Below are 24,614 nucleotides of genomic sequence, written 5' to 3'. Positions count from 1 at the left end.
CGAGTTACCTAGGTTGACGCGTTTCCATTGTGCATGAGGTGATGAAGCAAGCTTATCAATCATTGTGCTCATGAGTGACCAAGCCTCCTATGGACGTATTTTGTATTGTGCTATTGTCACTTCAACTGAAACTGACTGATTACAAGGAGATTTACTCACGCCTACCCTCGGGAGCGATTATTACATTGTATTTTTTCGGAAAGCATTACTTCACCCTCGGACAAACCCCAAGGCTCACATTTAAAGTTATAAACAGGAGAGCAAAAACCCGTTTGTCTTTTTTTTTTTTTTACCATGAAACCTGTTTTTTGTGCAACCGCTCATTCGGGGATTCTATACTGGCGCATGGTGGGCGAGCCTGTATCGTAAATCAGCCATTGCGGTAAAGGTCCCCCCCCCGTCTCTCTCTTGCTAGACCGCAATAAAGTTCACAGCTTTGAACCGATGGACCTTTCGCCATGGTGACCATTCGCTGGTTTATGTCCAACGCCTACGGGTATTTCGACCGGTCCATGATTGGAGTGTTGGCTCGGTGATTATCGGTTTAAGACCCCTGCATGCACTGTTTCTCGTCATTCCAGAGTCTTACGGATGAGCTACTGCTGCCCCAATCACATCAACGTTTCTGACTTCATTGATTATTTCTAGTAGTTGTGTTCATTGCTATCGTGCATGTTAGCGAATATTAACTTGTAGAAAATATGGCTTTGTTTAATTCTATTCTGCAAGGTGGCTCATGAATAACAACCGCTATACATTAATAGTGCAACATGTCTATATAGTGGGCCAAAGTTTTTTTTTTTTCTTGACTGCCTTATTTATTCCCAAGTGGCCCATATTGGCATGTCTGTTAAAAGCATCGACAAAGGCCCTATATGGCAATTAAAATATCTTCCTTAAGCACTTTAGCGGATTACCATTCTCCCAAATGAGGACGAGTTGAGTATGTCAATCACACAAAGAGTGTCGTCGTTTTCGTTCTTTGGGGCGTCAGTCATCCATCAAATTATTCATTTTAAGATTTTACTAGGTTTAAAGGGACCATAGACACATTTTAATGTGAATTTGTAATCTTCACGCTGCAGCCTTTTTTCCACCAAGCCTGGCATCTCCTGATGGAGGCTCTTTATCGAGAGCACCTCACGGCACACTTCATCTTCCATTTCTATAAAACCTGGTCCAGATGGGCTTGGTACTAGAAGTAGGTCAGCGGTTCTTTTTTATTGAAATTAGACACACTGATGAGGACTGGCAGCCTGTTCCTCGCATGTAGCCAATGCTTGTTAATGACGTCTGTAAGAACTTCACGGACGAGACCAACGTAGGAGCACTCACGAATTGTTTGTCTAGTTTTGGACCTTGTGAGCTTGAAAAATGCTCTTGACTCTAAACACAATCACACACACATTCCTCTGCGCCATTTATGCAATTTCCATAAACAGGCAGGAGAAACGAGGCGCAGATTCAAATGAGGCTCCCTCCTACACAAACACACACAACCACCACACACACAGCACACACACACGGCACACTGGGTCTTCACACTCCACTAAACAGCACAGATTGGCCTTTTGAGACGCATGTTCACCAGCTACACAAGTGTTGGGTTCCTCCGTGTGTAAATCCACATATGTGGATATGTGTGTATTCGGTTTGAGGATTTTAAAGCCACGGTAAAGATTTTTCATTGTTTTTTTTATTGTTAATTGTAGAATTGGGATGCAAACAAAGTTACAAGACAGTTGGGAGAAATTGTTTGAATAAGAACTGAAAGGGCGAGCACACTTGTATGTGTCATTGATGAGCTTCCTGTAAAAATACTAATTACTACTTTCCTATTCGGCATTCAACGACACTCTTGACTCAGTGATGCAATTGATACATAAAAATTTATTAATAGGTCATTTCTGATTAATTATCAAAAATGATCTATATAATATATCCTTGAAATTCACATTATAGATTTGTGCATTTTCCAGATCAAATCCTGGGGCAGGACGTGGTTGGCCACCCCTGGATTATAATTAGGAATTTAAAGCGGTAGCATCCTTATATAACTTTAAACAAAGTAATAAAAAGCTTGTGAAAGTTCCTGGCCGGGTTGCCTGTTTGGGCTAAGTGGCTTTAATGGATGACGATGTGCAGGCTAATTGCGTAGCGCTCGTGTTTATTTTGTATTTTTTTGGCTGGCAGCTGCTGGGAGCCCATCTTTGTTTTATTTTGGTCACTGGGGCACTACAGTGGTGGCCAAATGTTTTCAGTTGGCGAAGGGATTGGCAAGCTCATCATCATCGTCACTTAGGGAATCCCAGGTTACTACTATGAGACGTCAGGGTGAGTCAATCAAAATCTGTTGTCAAGAAATTTCCATTGTGGAGATTTTATCACTTGGTCAAGCTTGCATGAAACAAATGACATCAGCAATAAATAATTGCTTTGTCAGCTAAAATTTGAAGAGACTTTTTTTTCCACGAACCCCCAAAACTCACTCAATATATTTTACAATTATTATTGTATTATTTATCATGTATTATTTATTAATATCCTTGTTTCCGTTTTATTAGCACCCCAGAGTTATAACAGTAGACCTCCGCTTGTGCCTTCCGCACAGAACCCATTCAAGTGTTATACCAGTGCCAATATCGTCCCACGATCAAGACACTCCATGCCATCAGCAGCAATTACTTTCAACACAACTGGGTGTGAGAAGTAAATGTCATGTGTTAAACTTCACACCCCTGTCCTAACTCCGTTACGGCTTTGGTACAACCGGTTTTTACAATAAGTGTAGCGCTAAGTATAGCGCTAACGGTATTCTTCAGTGCTCTTTTTCAACTAATCCAAATATTAAACACATCTTGTGTCAATTGTGTGTTTTTCACCCCCCAGTCTGCCTCATGCCGTCTTATTCGTCCCGTGTTGCCGTGGGTTACGGCGCTAACAGCGGTAGCGTTGTGCGGCCAAATTGTAGTAAGAAGTCGTGAGCCTGTTCACACTCGGCTGAGCCTCTCTCGTACTCCATGTTGCTTATTGTACCGCGCTGACACCGAGGAGGGCCTCTGTGAAATCAATGGGTTGAAAGAAGAGGTGCCACAGAGTAATCAATGCAGAGAAACAGAGGAAAGGATGAATGCGGAGCAGAAAAGGCGAGCAAGTGCAGGAGAGAAAAACACTCTGTTGTTTTTTTTTCCATTCCATATTGTATTTCGTGGAGCTATTTTTTTTTAGAAACTGAGTATGATGCAGTGTTGGGCAAGATACTGACTACTTGCTTCTTTACAATATTAGTTCTTGGATTTCTCCATTATGGTCTGGATAGCAAGTTAAGGATGGGCTCGAAATTAGGGGTTAGGGTTCCAACTAATAGTAGTGTTTATCTGGCCTTAATCCCGAATCTAAATGTTGCTTCACTGTTAGTAGGACGTCATCTTTTCTTCAACCTCCTCCCTTTTGTTCTCCTTTGGATTCATTCCAGTTGGAGAGCGAGTCACCGACTGCGCCTTGTTCTTACGAATAAGATCCTTTTCTTCTCCTTCAGCTCTAGCTCTGTCCTTTGCGTCAACTCGCTCCACTTCTTTCAAACGAGAGATTCCACAGAACCAAGTCTGCAGTCATAGCGGCCGGTCGTTAGCTATACACGTTATGGTTTGTGCCTTCTTGTTTTTGTTTTGTGTCGCCTACTTGTATGTCTCGTCACCGTGGGATGGAGGAAACGGAATTTCGGTTTCTTTGTGTGTCTTGACATATGAAGGGATTGACAATAAAGCTGACTTTGACTTTGACTTTAGCTCGCCGTTAGCGCATTGTTACACCTATTCCTGCCTTTCTTCCTCACTGTGGAGCCATTGTGTGTTTACAGCACGTTAGCATAGCATGCATAGTTTGGTGGGCGATGTACAACACCAGAGGAGCTTGTCCAAAAAAGGCCAGAACCAGAAATGGACTCGAGTACAAATGTGCTCCTGGCGGCGACATAACATAAAAGCACAGATTGTTCAGTGAGATGAAAGCACACTCCAGATTGCGCTCATTTGCGACTGACTATATTTACATGCATTTTGCAAAGTGGGGAATATTCACCAGGGAGGAATCTCTTTGTAAAACAAGCACTTTTTGTCACTTTGCTCAGCCTTCTTTGTCAGGAGCACCAATCTAATGAGCACTCCAAACGGAACATTGCCAATGATGCTTGTACAAAAACATGGTGTAGAATCTATTAATTCAGGGGTTGGAAATTCTCACCGAAAAATTAGGCCACGACAGTTGAATAGGAACACTTGTCTCTTTCTTCATTATGTCAGCACCTTTTTCATTGATGTCACTTCTAATCTATGGAAGACTTGTGACTAATCAGCATGCTGAGGTATTAACGTCGATAAGGTTTCCGTCCTTTAAGAATCGGATGATTTGCATTCAACTTGTCTATAAAGATGAACTTGACATTTAGAGAGCAAAGCTGGCTTTTCGGAGCGATTGCGACATGGTCCTGACATTTTCCTGTCGATGAGAATGTACAGCGGCTAAGGATGATGAACCAAGTGATGATAACTCAGAGGAGAAGCTGATTTGTGCCGCTTGGCGACCCAGATCACTGCGGTGGATCGGAGGTGAAGACTGGAAATGGCATTTTAGATCTTACACACACACACAATTACACGTGCACACACACATGCACGCACACACAAAGAAACACACACACGCTTACTGCAGTGTAAACTGATCTGCAGGAGCGCCAGGGTGTACAATCCCAGGCTTAGCGATTTGATAGCAATAGCGCTAAAGCTCAGATCCTCAAAGTGCCTTGTGTATGTACGACATACTAGTTAGAGACGTAGTCAACAGTAAATCATCGAGCTATTTATGGGTAAAAACAAACAATTGTGGAGCCAAGGGAGAGCTAAGTTAAAGGAGTTGTGGCCAAAGAAAATAAAAAACAAAACCCCCGTTGGCAGGCTAATGATTAGCATCGATGTGGCAACATTTAAAGGCTTTCAATGTTGGGGATTTGAACACAATGGGTGCAGCAACACATGTAGACTGCCACTATAACAGTTTTCATAGACATATTCTTTATCCTCTGCAAAAAAAAAACATTTGTGCAGATTATTTTGTAACTACATTCCATAAAAAATGCATTACATTTTTTGATCATTTTTTTGTAAAGACTGGAATGGATTAATAGCATTTCCATTCATCTTGATGTCAAAATATGATTTGGCATGTTTCATCCCAACCTTGCAATATAACAGCATAACAGAATGTAGCTCATTTACCAGTAGCCATTGTGGTGACTCAGAATCCTTCCACAAACACACACACACACACACACTGTCACACACACACACACTCTGAAGAACAACACAATCTGTCCGCCGCCGGCACCAAGCTTCTTATGACTCGGACCAAAAACCCTAAAATGTCACAGTCGACCTGAGCAACCTTAGCACAGCACTGCTAAAGTCATCGTATGCTAAAACTGTGTGCGTGTGTGTGTTAGTTGGGTTAAAGTCCGCAAAAAAATAAAAGAGGAAGGAAATCCTATAGTCGGGCCAGAAGCTAGACTGAACTAACCCAACCGCTGACAGCTTCCCCTTTCTCAACTTCCAGTTAAAAAAAACTGGAAGTGTTTGCTTTGAAAACAACACTGAATAAAAAAGCATAGTCATGTAACTTAAGCTTCTTTCATGCAGGGATCCTGCAAAATTGCTGCATTAGTCATACCAGGAGAACTCGTGAGTCTTTTTCACGTTCCCTCGAGGTTATGTTGCATGATGGTTTCCTTTTTTTTTTTACTTTTACAATAAAAGGATGAGAACAGGCACTAAGGAATATAAGTTAAAAAGTGTCTCAATAGATTGAAGTCTGTTTTGATCAATGCATTGAAAGCATGTGGAAGGGGTAAAAGTAGATATTGAAGATATTATATGCATATTCACACAATTAAACTAGTAGCGGCTATACTGTAGGTTATCATCCTTTTCTAACACACTCCCACGAGGATGAGTTGGAGAATGAGGAGGAAGCTAAAGAGAAAGGCCTGGGGCCGTCTTCTTGCTCTACCTCTTCCTCCCCTCTCGTAAATCCACATCCAAAAGATGTTCCTTCGACCTCCCGCTAATTTTCTCTCAGGGATACTCGACGCCTTTCATCGCTATGCGCTCATTGCCGCGTCGTCTCTTTGAACGTGACATACATTTTTCCTTTTCATCTGCTCGTCCACTTGTGTATTTGTAATAATTATTTCCCCATTTTATATATACACTACCGTTCAAAAGTTTGGGGTCACAAAATTGTTTGGGTGACCCCAAACATTTGAACGGTAGTGTAAATATTATTATAATAAAATATTATGAATTAAATATTATAAATTATATCTTATATTTGTATAAGATTATATATAATCTATGAATATAAGTATACATATATATTATAAGATATTTTACACAGAAGATTATATATATAATCTATAAATAATTATCTAAATAAATATATACACTACCGTTCAAAAGTTTGGGGTCACCCAAACAATTTTGTGACCCCAAACTTTTGAACGGTAGTGTATATATACTAGTTATATCAATTAAAATAGATTAAATTATATTTGTTATATAAATTAATAGTTATATAAATCAATTAATTAAATTAAATTTGTTATATAAATTAATATAAGTTATATTAGTTGTATAAACTAATCGTTATATAAATTGAATTAGGATAATGCTCAGCCGTTCGGGGGAAGTCCCAAATTTCCCAATGGCCTGCCTCCTTACTAGTTTTTCACGCTAGCTACCGATTGACCTGCCGCCACACTTGTTACTTGTAATAAAAGCATTACTAGTCCAACGTCTATCTGCAATTTCCCACCACCAAATATCGGTTTGGTGAAGTTATTCTTTATCTGACTTGAAAAATCTCCGATTTTAAGCGTCGAACATTTGTTTCCTCACCCCTCCAGTAGCGGTATCGCTAGCACATCAAAGCTTGAAATTAGAGGAATTTTAATGTTTGCCTTATAGTCTTCTAGTCTCTTGGCATATGCCGCCATTATACGCATAAAAAGTCAGTCTGGGAGACTCACACAATCGCTCCGACACATCTTACAAGTGCATGAAAGTGGAGACGCCATATTACAAGCGAGCCCCCGAAGCGTTTTAGTCAAATATTAAAGCACCAGTTGGTCTCCGGTCTCCCTTCAATCAACCGGGGATGTTGTTTTTTTCTTTTTCCTACCGTGGGCGTCTTCTGCCGTAATATTAGTCCAGATTGCTGGTGAGTGGGAGGAAATTACAATGAAAGCACAAGGGTCCTCAAAGAGATGAAAGAAGCCTAATGATGTTAAAGCTTGCTTAGCGCGCACGTATACCTTTTTTAACGGCCACGGTTTGATTCCCTTTAAGGGGGACTCGCTGGATGGCTCCAAAATAAAACGTGCGACATCAGTGGTTTGATAGTCTTCTGTTTTGGCTCAATCTGAAGAGCTGCTATACTGCTAAAAACATTGCCATGATGCTAGCTAGTAAGAAGCTGAGCCGCACTGTGTTTGTTTACCGAGTCGTAGACATTTGGCTACAATATGAGGCAGTTCCACTTTCTGAACTTTGATTCAATATTGGTTAGCCTCTTGGTCATAATACATTGTAACTTTTAACTTTAAGTTGACTTTTAACTTGAAATGGTTGCTATCACACTTCCAGCGCAAAGGGCCCGCAGAGGACAATCAGTGTGCGGTAGGAACCCCGCTGTGGGGTGAAAGCGTCTGTCGGCTCTATTTGCGAATGCTTTAAGTGTTGATCTGCACACCTGTGGAGAAGAGATCGGCAGCAAGCGCTGACGTAGACTGATTCAAACACACACACACAGAAGTACACCAAGGTCAAAGTTTGATAGAACTACATGAATAGGTATTTTTGCCAGAGTGGGAAAAAAGTTCGCCAATCCTTCGTCCACTCCCTTTACCTCGGCTCGCTCGTTCGCCGTCTCGGCATTAACCGGGGAAGGCGGGAGGAGGGGGGGCGAGGGGAAATGGAAAGAGCCACGGTCTTGTTTCCATTGCTTCACCCAGAGGGAAACCAAGAGAGAGAGAGAAAGCCGCAAGGAAGATGGCCAAGTGACAAACGTCTGGCTGTAAACTGGAGCCAAGAGGAGTGAGTCGAATATGTAATTAAAGCTGTGATGAGCGTTTCTCCCGTTCATGTCTGGATTGGCGCTGGAGCTCTTAAGTACACACTTCCCATTCGGTGTGACTATTTACAACAAGGGTCACCAACATTTTGGAAAGTCAGAGCGGCTTCCGATTAACGCCAAGGGATGTACCGTTCTAAAACAATTAAATTTCATCTTGCGAATACTTTCATTAAAAATGCAAGTGTGCAGCACTTTAAGCACAAAAGGTATCCTAGAAATGTTTGGGGTTTTTTTTTTTTCCAATCCAAGCTCACGCCCACGACACACATAAACAAGCACAAACGCGTTCAGGGTGTGCTCGCTGTGTGTGAGAAATTTCTAGTGGGTCGATAACAGCCGTTGTCAACGGAGGTCAGTCATCTTAAGTGAGCTCTTCTTAGACACCTCACACTCAAGTAGCGCTCTTAGCCTCAAGCAGCTATCGCTCCACCGGGGTCACCATTAGGGACGGCCTCTTTGAATCGCTCGGCTACGTTTGTGCCTGCCAACAAATCAGGTATGAAATTAAAGAAAAAAAAAAACATACAAGACTCAATTTAACAAAGCGGTTAATAACGACTCCATACCAGGTTTCTGTTTCCTCCTTGACAATCAGACCATGTCTTTCTGGTTTAATTAAGAAAAAAAAAAAATAGTACAGTTAATTGTGTGTGTGAAGCCTCAAACGTAATATAACATATTTTCATGATGGTCCACTTCATTCGCATTCAGCCATGTTGTTCGCTGTTGGTGGGCACCTGGAAGCAGTTTTTAAAAAAAAAAACTCTAAAAGGTAGACTCAAGTCTTTTTCAGATTTAATTAGAATGTAAAAGCACAACTTGCTGAACAGGAGCTCTCTAAATTGACATTTTGAAAAGTCATCTCTCCTGCATTTTAAAGTGCAGTCCAATTAAAGTTGAATCCAAACTAATTGCAGATAGTTTTTACTGGAAGTATATTTTCAACAAGTGCACTTATGGCAAAATTTAAAAAAATTAAAAACCTTCCTCTTAATCAGTGACACATAACTATGATTCCTGCAATCTGATAATTAAATGCTGATGATAGTTGGGTGTTAAACATAATCCAGTTTTCCATTTTCACGCAGTTGACACACGGTCCCATCTGTTCCGCCTCTCATTTAAAGTCTGCTAAATTTGCTGTTAGCGTTACGTTTTGGTGTCTTTGTCCAAAGAATGGCAACATGGAGAAAAGGTTGAATTTAGGGGCAGTGTTAAAGGTTCTGTCTCAAGCCGAGCCGCACAGACTTCTATTTCCCTCGACTCTCTTCACCCCTTTCCTGCCCTCCAACTCTCACTTCGTCTCCGGGGACTCTCGCAGGAATGTTTCCATTCGCGAAGATAAAAAAAAAAAAGGGAAGTTGCACTGGTATGTGTGTATGTGTATAAACTGTATAGTTTCTACAACTTAGAGGGAAGATTTTTTTTTTCTAAGGACTCCCCCCCTTATTATTTTAAACATGACAAGCATGTGTACCCCAAAATATCATTGCAATTAAAAAGTTGGGAAGGGAGGACCCATAAATTGTTTCCTTTTTTTTTAATGATACGTCAATATATTATATTTATTGCAAATTTTCAGGCGGAATCCAAGCTTGCGGACCTCGTTTTGAGAACCACTGTACAGTGTGTGTGTCTGTCAGTGTGTGTGTGTGTGTGTGTGTGTGTGTGTGTTATCGATCAGGACTTCCTCCTTCATCATGGGTTATCAGAGACGGCAGCAGGCCATGCACACTGACACACATTACTCACTGTCCACGCACACACACATGCACACACGCACAGTCATCGATTTCTTTGTTTACCCCATTAAAACGAAGGCCGTGTGTGTGACTGCATGATAATTCTTTACTGAATTTTTCCAAGGTGCTTTTTAAACCAACTCCTAATCCCCACAGCGATAACAGAATACTCATTTTTCGAAGGCCGTATTCCAGCCTGGCTTTTATATCATTTTACAGTGCGACTTCTATCACCTTCCATCTCGACGACTCTCTAGCCCGGGATAAGTCATTACTCGCGTTTAATGAGTTTACTTCCCGGGACATTCCGCCACCATTTCTTTTTTTTTTTTTCATAAAGGCGGTCAGGAGGTCGCAGCCGGGCCTCTCGGGTGGCCACTTGATGAGTTTCGCTCAGCTCTCCAAGCAGACTATTACATTAAACCCACAAGGCAGCTAGGTGCATCGTGAAGTGTCCCCCGCGGGTCCACCCTGATGAAAATTCAAAATGGTGACCCACCGAGATCTTTCGCTGCCTTCCAGGCATGTAAATTGAACTTTTGGTCTTTATGAATAGCATTTGGAAGATTGTTTTGTGGAGGCTGCTTCCTGGTGGAGCTGTAGTTATTTAGAAACCAGCAGAGGGCTGGAAAAGGTCAGAACGATGTCATTTTTTTTGCACTACTATATATACTAAATAAATCTAAGACTAAGGTATTTAAGAGGGCGTGCATTTTGTGTACGTTGCATTTTGTGTACGGCCTTTTTGTTGTCTCACCAGCACTTTGTCTCGTGTCAGAGGTTGAATGTCAAGAGGCGTTCCCCAGTGAACTTTAAGCTTGTTCCTCTGCTGGGAAGCAGCATGGAAGGACATCTGTCACAACACACACACACACACACACAAACACACACATTCAAGTAGGATGGCAGTTCATCCATTTTCATTAGAGTTTGAACATGCGGTTTAAAGGCAGAAAATTCAGCCCACGCAGTCAGTTTCACTTAGCAACCTGAAATTTGATAGGCAAGTCTATTATGAGTAGACACCCCAAAATGTCTGAAGAAGCCATGCCCAAAAAAAACACGTCTGCAATTAGAGCGGCCATTTTGTTGACTATTTCCAGGGGTCCTTCAAACAAACATTTCCTAAAATCACATTTGTTACTTATATGCCCCCTATAGGCATACATTTATAAAAGCAAAAATGAACATCTTGGCCCTCAGAGTTTCCTTCCAACTCCATCTTCTCAGTCGCATTGGCCCAATAACTCGCCCTTTTCAATTGGCTAAATTTGGTCGCGTCCCGCCCTATGCAAAACTCCAACGACGGATGAGTGACGTTGAAGCGTTCCTTCTCTGGCATGCAGTGAAGTCACAGATTTTCTCAGAGGCTGAGCAGGCCTTCTCGTTTCTATTCCCACCGGTCAGCCCCCGTTCTTTTTCCCAGCGGGTTGCTTTTGGGGATTTAAAAAAGGCAAGGTTGGCGACGTGTTTCCCAGAGGACTCCGGCCTGCTTCCATTCCCTACTTGCGCTGTCCTGGTTCAGGCGGGTAATAATAGAATAGCCGCTACCTGCGGTCTTGTCTACGCACACTGGATCTAGAACAGGGAAATATTTTTTGGGTAACGACCGCGTTGTTTCATCAGTCGACTTTGCGGAGTTCGTGGGTACCGCGTTTTCTACACTGTACGCTTTGGACTGATGAGTGTTCGAGCACGGCGGGTGGCTCCATGTCAGGGTTTAAGTACATCTTTGTGAAATGAATACAAATCTGCGGTAATACGTTATCTCGGCGTGAAGGCGCACACACTGACTCCTCGGTCTATTGTGCTTTGACCTCTAGCGGGCTAATTCTCAGGGGTGTTTTAGCAGTACACAAACACACGCCGCTACGTAGCGTAGCCGCTAACAGCAAAGTTTAATGAGGGAAGGTGTTAAAGCCGCTTAAGCGTCTTAGTCTCCCGTCGTGAGCACAGTATCTACTCTTGTAACAAAAAAATTAATAATCTGAAGAAGGCCAATTCCACAATGTCTGACCTACTTAGCGTACTTATTAATAACGCACACGCAGTCTCCTTTCTGAAAGCGACCTGCTTATTATTAGGCTACTTGAGTCTTCTTCCTCTGATGAATTAATCGACTTTTGGGAGCTTCAATAAAACTTTTGCTCTTTCTCGCACTTGTGCAATCCAATCAAAGGAGAGAAAAAGCAGCTGAGGATGACTTCGGCTATTGTTTTCCCCTTCTCTGCTCCATCTCGACATTATCTTTGCTAATCATCTGCCGACACTGACTTCCAAAAAGAACCGCCTGCTGAGACCAGGGCTTCGTTCTAAGCATACGCTCAAAGCTATTAAGGGAAAGGGAAAGTGAGAGAGAGTTCTAGCCAAGGGCGACTGCGACATGTAAGCCGCGTAATTGAAAAATCAACGACACTACTCCCACGTAAAAAGAGCGTGTAGTAGCCTAACAACCAATGAAAACATATTTTGTGATGCCATGTTTACATCAAGCATCTCTATTGGCTGCTAGAACATCTTTCGACCACAACTTCAAATCAAAATGGCCGACTTCTTGTTCAATTTCCGGCATGGGTCCTTGAGACGATTTAGTGCATCCGATTATAATTGAAGACCCAATTTCTGCTGTACCTGATATCAGGAGAAATTTTTATCATATTTCACACTCTTGATTCACTCGCAGAATGTCATTTCTTCATCTCTTCCCCCCTAAAACACTTCACCTTCACTCTTTCATCTCATCAGCGGACCATCTCTGCGATCCTTCTAATCTTCCTGACATTTGAAAGAAGTCGCCTCACCAGTGGTTTTTATCCCCCTGAAAAGAACTTTTGACTTTCATCAAAGCCCAAGCTGTGAAGTTCCGCTCTCCCTTTTCTCCGAAAAACAAAGGGTGAATTTTAAAGTTTGATTTCCTCGTCCATAAATTACTCTGCCATGTGCGAGACCTGCTGCGAATGCAAGCATTTCCGACAAAGATTGAGGATTTGGCAGCGACTGGAAAGGCGAACAAAAGCACCAGAGAATACGTTTGCGTTGGCCGCTGTTGCCAAGGGAGACGGCCGCGTCGTTACCCCGAGCTCTGACATTAAAATTCAGCCTCCCGTGGCGGAAGACTGAAACTTTTCAAAAGAGCCTTTGGCGCTGAAATATATATTATGATCTTGTCGAAAGAGGTTGTGATTACCTCTGTGTGTGTCTTTAGCCCGAAAAAAGTAGAAGGTCGCTCGCTACACTGTTGCCGTGACGACTAAGAGAGGTGGTTTTTTTTCCCACCCCCATTTGTTTGAATAATAAACCTAGTGACCGATCTCTCATTGATGGTGATTTGAGGTTGTAGTGTGCATGCCAGGCCAGTAGTTGGCAGTATCTCCACATGTAGGGATGAAACAGTACTGTAAAAAAAAAAAACCTAAATTAAACTAAAATACTTCTACAAATGTCACATTAGATTTACTGTTGGGTCAAAATAATTTATCCAACTTTGGGTAAAGGTAATCCAATCTGCTCAAAATCCAGAGCTACCCAGCTAACCCCCCACCGCAACGCCAATGATGCAAAATGCTGAATTACTCTGCTGAGTCGGCCTTTTCCTCTCAACTTAACGCTCGGGACACCAGACAAAGTCTGCGATGTGACTGTGCATGTGTTTGTGCTTGCATGGATGAGTGTGTGACATGTTTGCAAACATGTGCCATTATCCCATCGCCGAAACTAACAGAGCGTGGCCGAAGCGAAGCAATTTGTGTAATGGAATGGCTTGAAAGAACGACCGCATATCCCCAGAATGTGTGCGCGCACATGTGTGTCTGTCTCAGAGGCACAAAGACATACGTACATAAATAACCCAGAATGAAGTCGAGTGCATGTTTGTATAGGCCAAATCTTCTCCTTCACCGAAATCTTCTCCTTCACCGCTTTTCATGCCACAAAATGCATTCATGTTTATGTTCGTCCTTCGTTTTAATTCGTTTTGTATTTGGACTGAATATTGTGGGAACATTCTGTCATGTATTTATCAGCACACTACATAGCAGTCATTTGACGACACTTATTTTTAACCGGCACGCACAACGTGATGCATTCATTGCCGTTCATTTATTGATTAAGACTCTTGTCCAAGTGTGCCTCGTCATTTTGGAAAAAAAAAAGCCCTGCTATATTTTGCAGTTCTATTCAACCTGGTAAAAAAATTACATTTAAAGTAGTGTAGATAGGTCGTTGGTAGCTTTACTCCTGAAAATTAACTTAGTAGTATCATTGAGTATTCTGAAAATGTTGATCCCGACGCTAGTTTGACTCGGCAACATGAAATTTGGTTGGCAAGTCGATCATGAGTTGACCCACAAAAAACGGAGGAGACATTTTCGTGTGCTTTGGATCATTTCAAAAGATTCAAGAGTTCAAGATTCAAGAGTTTTTATTCGCCATGTTTGAGCGTGCCAAACAAGGAATTTGACTTCGGTAATGAACTTATCTGACTGAACTGTTTTAAAAATGCATCCCCCAAAGTTAGTTTTACTTAGCATCATTAGCAAAATATCTTAAGACACCATGCTCGAAAAGACACAAAAAAATATATTATCTTGGTTTGAAGTGACCTTTTGATAGCCATCATCAGCATTTTCCCAAAAGTCGTTCAAAGAATTTACAGATTTTGTCAGATTACTTCCAAATTTCAACTATGTATGTAAAGATGGAGGATGCTAACTCGATGAGATGAGCAGTGCGTACTCGGCTATATTTGAAAGTTCGGACCCCAAAGCCAGTTTCACTTGGAAGCATGACACTTGCTAGGCTATCATGAGTAGACACAGCAAAAATCTCTCATTTTGGTTTGAAGTGGCCATTTTGTGCAACTTTAGCTATTTCCGCTAGCACACTCCACAATCTAACAACAAGCTGTACTCTACAGGTTTGTATTTGTCTTAGTGACTTGAATCGTTGAAAGTGCGACAGATGTGCTCCGGGGTCAGCGTGCCCGCCCACGTTCGATCGTTAAAGCTCGAGTAGCTCTCCCAGAACCAGATGGGTCCGTCAGGTTAAGAGTCGAAAGGAAGACAACTCGTGTTTCAGCATTGTCTGGGTTTTTGGTTCCTATCCTTCTATTTTTCAGTCTGGCAGATGTGAACTTTCTTAATCTTCTCCTCCAAGAAACGTCAACAGGGTGTTTTTTTCCCCTCTGACGTAACAGTCGCGGAGGTTTACGCGAGGATTATGTGATGATCTGCAGGCAATAATAACACTGTCACTGATCTGATGTGTTATTCCACACTTGAAGGAAAGCACTGTACCCAAAAGATTCTCTTCAGACAAGACACAAAGTCCCTCTTGGAACTGTTTCTTAGGTCTTGTCATTTTCGAGGCTTTTACGCTTCAAAAATTCAACAAATTCAAAAAACAATTCTTGGTAAAAACTTGTTTGGTAAAATGTGTGCTTCACCCGAAGAAATTGCCTCAGTAGCACTCATAAAATGTTTCTAGAACTCATCCCCCAAAGCTATTTTTCACTTACTGGTGAAAAGCATTTCAGACTTTTGAATGGCAGATTCAAGTGTTATGTCTCCTTTTTAAGGACAATAAAAGTCTCAAGTGTTATTTTACTAAAGAACCTACGGACACAATTTCTCATTTTTGAAACAGTAGAATGTGTTTTCTGCAACCGCCAGAAGGTCAGAAAGAGAAAGATCTGATCATCAAAATAAAACACAAGGTGACGACTGGGACAATCGGTCACGCGCAGGGGAAAAGACAGCCAGCTTGGCGTGGAATGGAAAGCGAGAAATCAAGGCGATCCCGAGTTGGCGATAGGCGGGAAACAGGAAATGAAAAGAGGATGAGGAGAGCGGGAGGAAGGCTGGGAGGGAGCGATCGATAGCGATTAAGTTGTGCGGAGGGAGCTGGGGGAAGGACTCCGCCGAGGATACAAAAGCTCGGACATCGTGGATCGTAATCGCGACTCTGCCCTTCGTCATCATAATCATCATCATTTTAAGGATAATCAAGGCATTTGATTATCAGAACTCGGGTGTTCTGTTCGACTGTAGCTTTGACTTTGAGTGTGTACGGCTTCAAAAGGCTGGTGAACTGAGAATAGATGTTAGAATAGGGGGGGGGGGAAATGAGGGATAGCGACAGAACAAGGAGGTCATGAATCATGATGACATTCCCGTCGTCACTTCAGAGATTCCCTCAGTGAAACGTTTATTAGCAGGTCCATAGATTCCACTTATGTCTGTCTGGGCTCATGTCAACTTGGAAGGTTAAGTAAGTAAGCGTTAGCAACGTGTTCCAGCTTTCGCTAACATTGTGAACTAAAAATGCTAAATTAGCCAATGATATGAATGACTGAAAAACTACACCCGACTGTGGTTTTTGGAGAAGTTCTAAATTCATGATAAGTCAAAATCATATGTCAATTTTCTTTTTTTAAATGTCTTTAATAACAAAAACGGTTTATTTCCATTCCATTTTATTTCCCGTACAGTACATGGAAGCCTTAGTCAGTGAGGTGGCAACTCCACTAAAAAGCCTCTTGCTTCTTTCTGTTCTCTCCCAAACATCAAAACGCGCTCACTCACCCGCGAGTCCGTATGAAATATAAATCATCAGTTGAATTAAAGATGGTGGTGGAGGCGGTGTGGCAGGACCTCCTCGCGCCTTCACACGTCACCCGAGTCACAGCATTTGCTATCCTTCTTTCTTTTTCACTTGAAGAAGAAAAACATTCCAATTTCTTGTTTTGGTGTGATGGACACGTTGCAACTGCGCTAATCAGGCACACGATCAGAAAAACCTGAAAAGGCCCGTAGGCTAAATGAAGCAATACATTGTTTTTGTTGTTAGCTGTGTTTTTGATGTCATCGGATCCTTAAATTGCATCTTAACACAGCGATGGTAGTGTAAACCGTTTTTGTTTTTTTCTCTGTCTGTCGCGGAAATCCACGCTGACATCTATGCCAGCCCTCTTTTGGCTGATGTTGCTTTATATAATATTTGAGTATGCTTTTCAGCCTGCTAGCTTAATGCTAAACAATGTGCACGCCAACAGTGCAGCAAAATATGTAGACAGACAATTCAACATATATATATATATATATATCCCATCTCAAATCTCACAGTGACTTTACTTTGAAAAATGATGGCATTGGGATTCATGTCGGGGGGAAACAATTGTAAAATGACAGATAAGCGCTACAAATTCAAGGCCGTAACTCAAGGCTGTAGCTCTTTCCCAGGAATGGGAACGTATTTGTCCTTGGTGCTATGAATCTTTTCAGGGGCGAGACCTTCATCACACAACATATTTGGTCCAGCTCTGACCTTGTGGCGCTGACTTATTAGTTTTATCTTTTATGCCGAGTCATCAAACTGGATTTCCACTTTCCAGTAACCCAAAAAAATGCTCTTTCTAACATGTGCATTGTTAGTTCTCTTTTTGCCAGCATTTTCCATCACTTTGCTTAATTTTCTGGCGAGATAAAAGTGATGTCGGGCAAAATTCAGAGATACGCAAGAGTGGAACAGCTATGAAGGTGTTGGGCGCTTTGATTCATGGGCCCCCTGCCTCCATTTAGTTCCACACTTGGCTTTCATTTCATTATCTGCCATCTGCTTGATTCCCTGTGTTTTCGCCTTCCATTCTCCATCCTTTCCACGATTGCTGCTCGTCTGGTTTAAGCCCCTCAATGCCTGAGTGGAATGCGCTTTCACTGAGATTTAATTGATCGCTCCTCTGAGGTGACCCTGGGTGTGTGCGGCCCTCCGTTTGTTATTTCCGTACAGGCCGTTTATTTTTATTTTTTTACTGTGATTGCATTCGTCAAACAAACTCACTTCAAAATGCGACAACAACAAAAATGCTGGAATCACAATCGTGCAATCTTGTATTTTGTTCACCCGTTCCTCACTCCATCGTTCGAGTAGGCGGAAGCTGTCGGAGGTGAGAATCGAGAGTGCCAGCGTGTGCACCGGTAACCAAGGCAACCCACTTCTAATTGGCCGGCAGTGTGATTGGCGGTGGTGGGCTTGGGCAAGAGCAAGCATGTCCAGAAAGACAAGTTGGAGATGTAAAATGTGATTGGTGATGTCGTGGCATAAAACACTTCTGGAAGGTTCTTGATCAGGAACCTGAAAGCGATGCATTTCTTATTTTATAGCTAATAAAAATCACACTTGGTGGAATGTAATGGACGTCTATTAGACACAATTAAAGTTCATGTTTTGTCTATGGAGAAATTTCGGAAAATGATCATAAATAAATCTGACAATAGTCTAGGTAAATTTTTAGACCGTCCATCGTAAAACATTGCCTTCATGTGAAAGGCTGAAGGCCCATCAAACCCGCTTCTCTCTGATTGGCCAGCATTGCACGATGCGTTCAATTTCATCAGATTTTCATCAGATTTTCCGATTCCCAAAGACATTTGCAGATGTTGACCTGCTGTTTGCTTCAAGTGATGTTGCATGCATGGAAAATGGGAAAATGCCACTTGGGCTTCTTTTGACTCTGGTCACACACACACGATTTTGCATCGTTTTCCAGCCAAGAAAGGGCAGACAGAGCTGATAAAAAGTTTCCCCTCACATCACCACTCTTTTCTCTTTTTGCACATTTTTCATCAGCCCTCTTGACCCAGCCCCCTTCCCACACACGCGTACACAAAAACACACACACACACACACACAAACACACTCACTGTCAATTCGTCATTGTTTAGAGGAGCAGTGTAAACTGGCTACATTATTTCCATGACTTCAGGCTCTTGATGCCACACACACAAGCATCATACCGCCATAAAGTGTACGTCAAACACACACACACACACACTAATGCGGCAATATGAGTGCACGGAGTGTCACGATATCACACCAGTGGAGTCTCTCTCGGCTTCGCAGCTTTGAAGCAGCATTATCTGCACACACAAGGTGCACGCATGCCCGCTGGCAATGCGCTGTTGTTGCTTGATAAGCAACGCACCTGACAGCCTTCCTTAACCTCGTATCCAAGCCTGTTCCGACTTCACTGTCGAGTAATAATCACCAGTGTTGGCCACGTGCAAAATGTCATATATTTCACGAGTCAGTGCCGGTTGAAAGCAGCAATGAGATGATGACGGGTAAAAAAAAGCAAAAGTAACAGCAGTATTGTGATATCGTGGACAGAAATATTTAAATGGACCTAAAAAGGCCACTTGTTTTATTCAGGTTTTTTTTTTTTTTTTATATAGACATACCCACTAAATTTCGCATTGAAAAAAAAATCACATCACTGCAAGACAAAAGAAATCGAAATGAACATTTTACAAACGAAAATACTTACACTGAACCTTTTTGTCAGTCTACAGAGTATATACCACATCTAAATTATATATCTGGCATAATTCTGCAATTCCCGCCTATTGTACGCTAACACAGAGGGCCTAGCCCTTTAAGTGTTTTGTTATGCTCTATGTTAAAGAGTCTTGTTCCCTCACCGAGCTCCGCTTTGATGAGGAAGTGGTGCAACGCTCCATCAGGGAGCATTAATATTATATCACCGCACACACACACAATGCATACACACACACCACTAAAATCCAGTATGCCTTCAAGCCGATGCAGTTAAACACACACTAGGCTGCCTGCCGCATCACTTCACCGTCGAGCTATGTGGCGACCATCTTTCCGTTTGTTCTGCCACAGTGTGTGCATATGCGTGTGTGTAATTCCACACACTCAGACACGCAGGGAAGTAAAAAGTTTCCATGTTTAGGCTAACTTTTAGCTTTAACATGACAGATGTGGACGGCAGCACACATGCACGTACACACGTGCACGGGGATGCTATTTTTAGCCTGTTTTATGTCTTTGTGTGCATAAGTGTGTGGTGGGGGGGACACACTTGGTCATTTATAAATGAGTGGAAAAGAAGTAAGTGCACGCGTTTGTGCAAACACACACAAAGGCAGAGTTTGCTGCCGAGTTCAAGGCTTAATTTTCCAGTGGGACTTTTCTCAATCTGCCATGTTCTGCAGAAACACTTTGATTTTGGGACGCTAAAAAAGACATTCAAGAAAATGTTGTATGACCAAAGTCTTGAGGTGGCCTTAACTTTTATTAGGGTTACATTTTTGGGCCATTTATGTTTTCTTTACTAAAACAAACAATTTTCAAACCTATAGAAAATACCGTATGCTACAAAAGTAGGAATTTGCCGCAATTGTGCTTCATTTTTGAATCAATTTCATGATCGTCAGTAATTTCATACGGTCGTTTCTTTCCTATAGTTTTGCAAACAGTGCATGTAAAATACATTGAGAGTTTCAAGGAACAACATGTTTAGTAATTCAATTTGATGCTTTTCCTTAACAGACAACATTCTTCAAGGGAAAACCCAAACGAAATCAGTCATGACAGATTGGGGTTGAAAAGAGAAGAAATGAAAGAGAATGAAAACATCTAGTAAGAGGAGCATTGCCTTATTGAGTGTGACGCAGCAGTGTGCAAATATGTAAAGAGCTCGCCGTGACAATAATTAATATGTAACAATTTCAAGGAAAGCTGCTGTGCGAACAGGCATTGCCGCTAAAATATTCACGCCGCATATTGGATAAGAAGCCGAGAAGGAAATTGCATGGCAGAGCCAGAGGTGTTGTTTGACACTATCATCCGATAGAGTTGCCGACTCAAATTGATGTACAATAAACCAGATGGCATTTCAAAATGTGAAACAGTGCTAAATTAGCACAAGCTTATGTATGCTAAACTAAAAAGTGGACTGTTTTCAAGTGAAGTTTGATACTTGGTTGAATTACTAAACATGTTGGTTGTTCAGCTACATTTAAGCTAACAGGCTACAAGCTAGCAATTTCATCAACCACGTCAGGAAAGCAGCTTGTCCAGAAGTCACTTTCAAGTGGCTATCAAGCGGACGCACTTCCAGCCCAGCGTCCTCTTAGGCGATCGATACAGCAAGCCGGTGATTTCATTTATCCGTCCGTCGCGGTAACAGACTGTCTCTATCCCGCCTCCCTCTTTCCGCGCTGTTCTTTCTCTCTTCAGCAGTTTCCCACCATCCATCCATCCATCCATACATGTGCATGTGCACATGTATGATGTGATGATGGGTGGGGGTGCGTAGGCGGCCGCCCTGGAGGAATCAACAAGATTCTAGTGAAAGCTTCCCCCCCCCCCCCCCCCCCCCCCCCCTATTTGATTTGACCGTTTATAATTTGCCCTTTGACAAGAAGTGTGTTTATTTCCATGTAGGAGGCCGATGATGAAATGGGTGCGTGGATGTAATCAGCGCCATTCATAGTATATTTCACTTTCAATTAAGATTCAAGGATTCACTGATTTGTTTGTGGCGTTATTTTTTTTATTAATTGCCTATTTTTTGTTATGTTCTGGGCTCCTGATTTCAACCCCCTGTGTCATCCATTTGAACTGAGACTGAAGTGGTGCACTCCATTTTACCTCCCTGCATCCAGACATGATTAAAAACCAATCGATTGTGCACAATCGATTGCTGTCTGAGGTTTTAATTCATCCATTTTAAAGCCTATCCCGATACGGTTACAGTTGGAAGAAATATATGTTTGTTGAGCCACTAACTTTGTAAATTAATGCACGTGATGTACTAATAGCGGAGCACGGTGTCTGTTAGTGTACTGTATATCTTGGCAGTTAGCAACTTTAGCCTGCGGCAATCTGAACTAGAGCTGTGTAAATGTCAGTGAAAGCTGGCGTGTGTAAAAGGTTGCAACCTGTCTGGATCACGATGGCAAAATCCCAAGCTTGGTTTGTCGCCAAGTAGTTGCGCTGTATTCGCGTTTTGTTTATTTTCAAAATAACAGCGACCCAATAATGGCTCGCCTTTTGGTGTCAGGTTAGCACAAATTGTTCATTCTTTCTTGACCTGACTTTTCAACCTTACCGCCACCTCTCCAACATCCTCGATATTTACCGCTAGGATTTACATAAACGGCAACAAAAGTACTCGCTATTTGTTTGCAACGCGAGTGCAGTCTTGCATGAAATTAAATCACTGTTTAATTTTGGGTCTCTCTTGCCGAGCTACATCCTGACAAAGTGCTGTTTAAAGGGCAGTCGAGGTGGTTTGTCCTTCCTGTTCAAGTTGATCAGAAAAAAAAAAAAGAGCTTGAAAGTGCAATTCACTTTGCCGGATGTTCATTTTTGTTTTCGAGACAATCATGTTGGGTGCCGCTTAAATGACTACATGGTGGCTTGGCGCTTGTTCCAGTCAAAACGTCGAGATATTGAAAGAGGCTTCGTGATCACGGATGTTTTGGTTTGTTGTTCCTGTTCAAAATGGTAAAAGGTGTGAAATTGCACGAGTCCTCGTTAAAGTCCCTTTGAGGCTTTTTAAACGTATTGTGGAGGTCAACGTGTTTGGTTACATTTATCGCACAGCAAGCTCCATCAACCGTATCAATTACGGTACAAATGCAAGCAAAGCACTATTAGCTCTTAAATATATCTACGTGTCACATGCTTGCTGAATAAGCTCCCAAGCCTGAAAATAAAACAACTAGTGAGGGAGTTGCAGGTCAGAAAGGCGATCGATAGCGTCTAATGTGACATGAAAACGGCCTTGGCTTTATTGGTGACCGATCAATGACATCATGTCTGGACTTACTGGACGCTATAAGACCAATGGGAATCTTGATTTCAAAGGTCTTATCGGATTTCGCCGTTCTCGTACTTCGGACGGGCTTTCGGAGTCAAGATGGCCACCGGGCGATGGCGGCTAGCTGCCGAAGCTAGCGCTGAAACACAGAGTTGAGGCAAAAAACATCTGGTCTTTCTATCCATACTGCATGTGAACTTTACGACTCACACATTTTTCACACATTCCATCACCACATAGCGACTTCGACACTTTGCTCCTAGAATGTAATTTTCCAGTCAATTAGCGGCACCTTTTGCCATGCTAATGGTCTAACACTCCCCGCACACCCCATCCGTCGCAGCGTCCTGGCAGTGGAGACCTTTGCCGAGCTCGCCGCCCCGCTGGGAGACCACCTGTTTGTTCTGGCTATTGCACAGCGGAATTCCGATTATTATGCATGTAACTCAGTTTGAAATTGGTTTTCATTCAATTCTGTTGTCAGTCTTGAATGGATTTGCTTTCTAATTAATTCTTTTCAGAGATAGAATCATGAATAATTTAGACGGGAATTTCACGAGTTTGATTTGAATCTATATCACGTGGTATATTTCCATAGATAAACAATCTCGCTGAAGAAAACAAAATCTTGGCTTCACACCACTGACTTTCCGCAGTATTATTTGGAGGAAATTGAACTTCCTCCAGGGGGAAATATCATCCTTTAGGTTTGCTACTTTCTGTTCCTAAACTTGTCTGCGGGCTTTATTGGGGGACTCTGGCAGGAAATAAAAAGTGAAACTCCAAATTGAAACATAAGCTGAAGAACGTGCCGGCGTGGCAGGATTTGGTCGTGTAGCAGCCTGTAAATGATCTTTCATACAAGATGTTTTAAATCACCTGAGAGATTGTTGACATGCCTCTCGATGCTGCTGTTTTGGTTAGCAACATTATTCAAATGACCTCTGGACAAGTGTGATGTTCCATTTTAAAAAAAATAATAATTAAATGTTGACATCTTTTACCTCATGCTTTTATATTTTGTTTCACATGAAAAGGGCATGGCTAACCATGACTCAGCAAGTCAGCGCTGCACTTTAAATTGGCTCCGGGGGGGGTCGACGTCCGGGATGATTTTTCAGTATTTTTTTTCCTTTTTCTTTTTTTATTTTACGATGACTGCAGCAATTTAGCGCACCTTTGCGTGTCAGGGATGAGAGCCAGGGGGGTCGTGGCAGGGAGAAATGAGAGGTAGCGTGTTGGTGGTGGCGGTAGAAGCGATGGGGGTGAAGCTGAGGTCTGAGAGCAGATGGGACAGGATAATTTTGGAGGAGCTAATGAAACAAAAAACAAAGATGAAACCATTGCTCACACAATCAGAAAAGTGGACACCTGCAACCCCTCCTCCATTCACTCAGCTTGCCCACCTTAGTTGTACCTAGCATCCAATAAGCTTCCCTTAGAATGATTCTTCCGCACGCAAGTAAAGTTTCCAGCTGCCACCGCCTGCGGTCCTTCTGTAAAAATAGAGGCAAAACAAATAAACAGAAGCTTCTTTTTCAAACAGGGAGTTTCTTTCAGGTCACCCGAGCCACTGGAGCAAACGTTTTTGGTGCTCACTTAAAGACAGAATTGCCAGAAAGAACTGGGGAGATGTCTCGGCCATGTTGCATAATACTAGCTAATTAGCATATGAATAAATTAGTCTTTGCTAATCGATTAAATACCTTTTTTAAAATAAAAGTGGTCAAAATGGTTGGAATTTCAGCTACTCAATCGTAAATATCCAATTTCTGCTCTGTCAACTTGAAAGAATGATTAGAATGATTCGAATGAGTTGTGGCACGCGTCAGCTAACAAAAACGGACATCAATTGCGGCAGTGTTTTCTTAGCATGATGTCATCGGCATGTCAAGCGGTACAAGGCATCACGCAACTCCGATTCGGGCCAGCTCGTCTCCAGCCACGACGGGCTGATTGACAGGTGTCTGTTGACTTGGGGGTGAAGTGAGCGGAGCATTTGTCACAAGCGGCTTCCGTCACTGTCATTTAATGAGGATGCTGACTGTTACTCTTAC

General features: G+C 42.2%; 1 protein-coding gene across 3 annotated transcripts in view; it reads left to right on the top strand.

Annotated features, from left to right (window-relative positions):
• Window positions 1-24,614, top strand: part of slc8a1b (solute carrier family 8 member 1b) — a 60,296-nt gene that overhangs the window by 10,824 nt on the left and 24,858 nt on the right. The window lies entirely within an intron of this gene.

This window comes from Syngnathus acus, chromosome 15 (genome assembly GCF_901709675.1).
Source record: "Syngnathus acus chromosome 15, fSynAcu1.2, whole genome shotgun sequence".
Classification (NCBI taxonomy): Eukaryota; Metazoa; Chordata; class Actinopteri; order Syngnathiformes; family Syngnathidae; genus Syngnathus; species Syngnathus acus.
The sequence above is the reverse complement of the archived record's forward strand: the minus strand, read 5'-3'. Positions and strand labels throughout refer to the sequence as shown.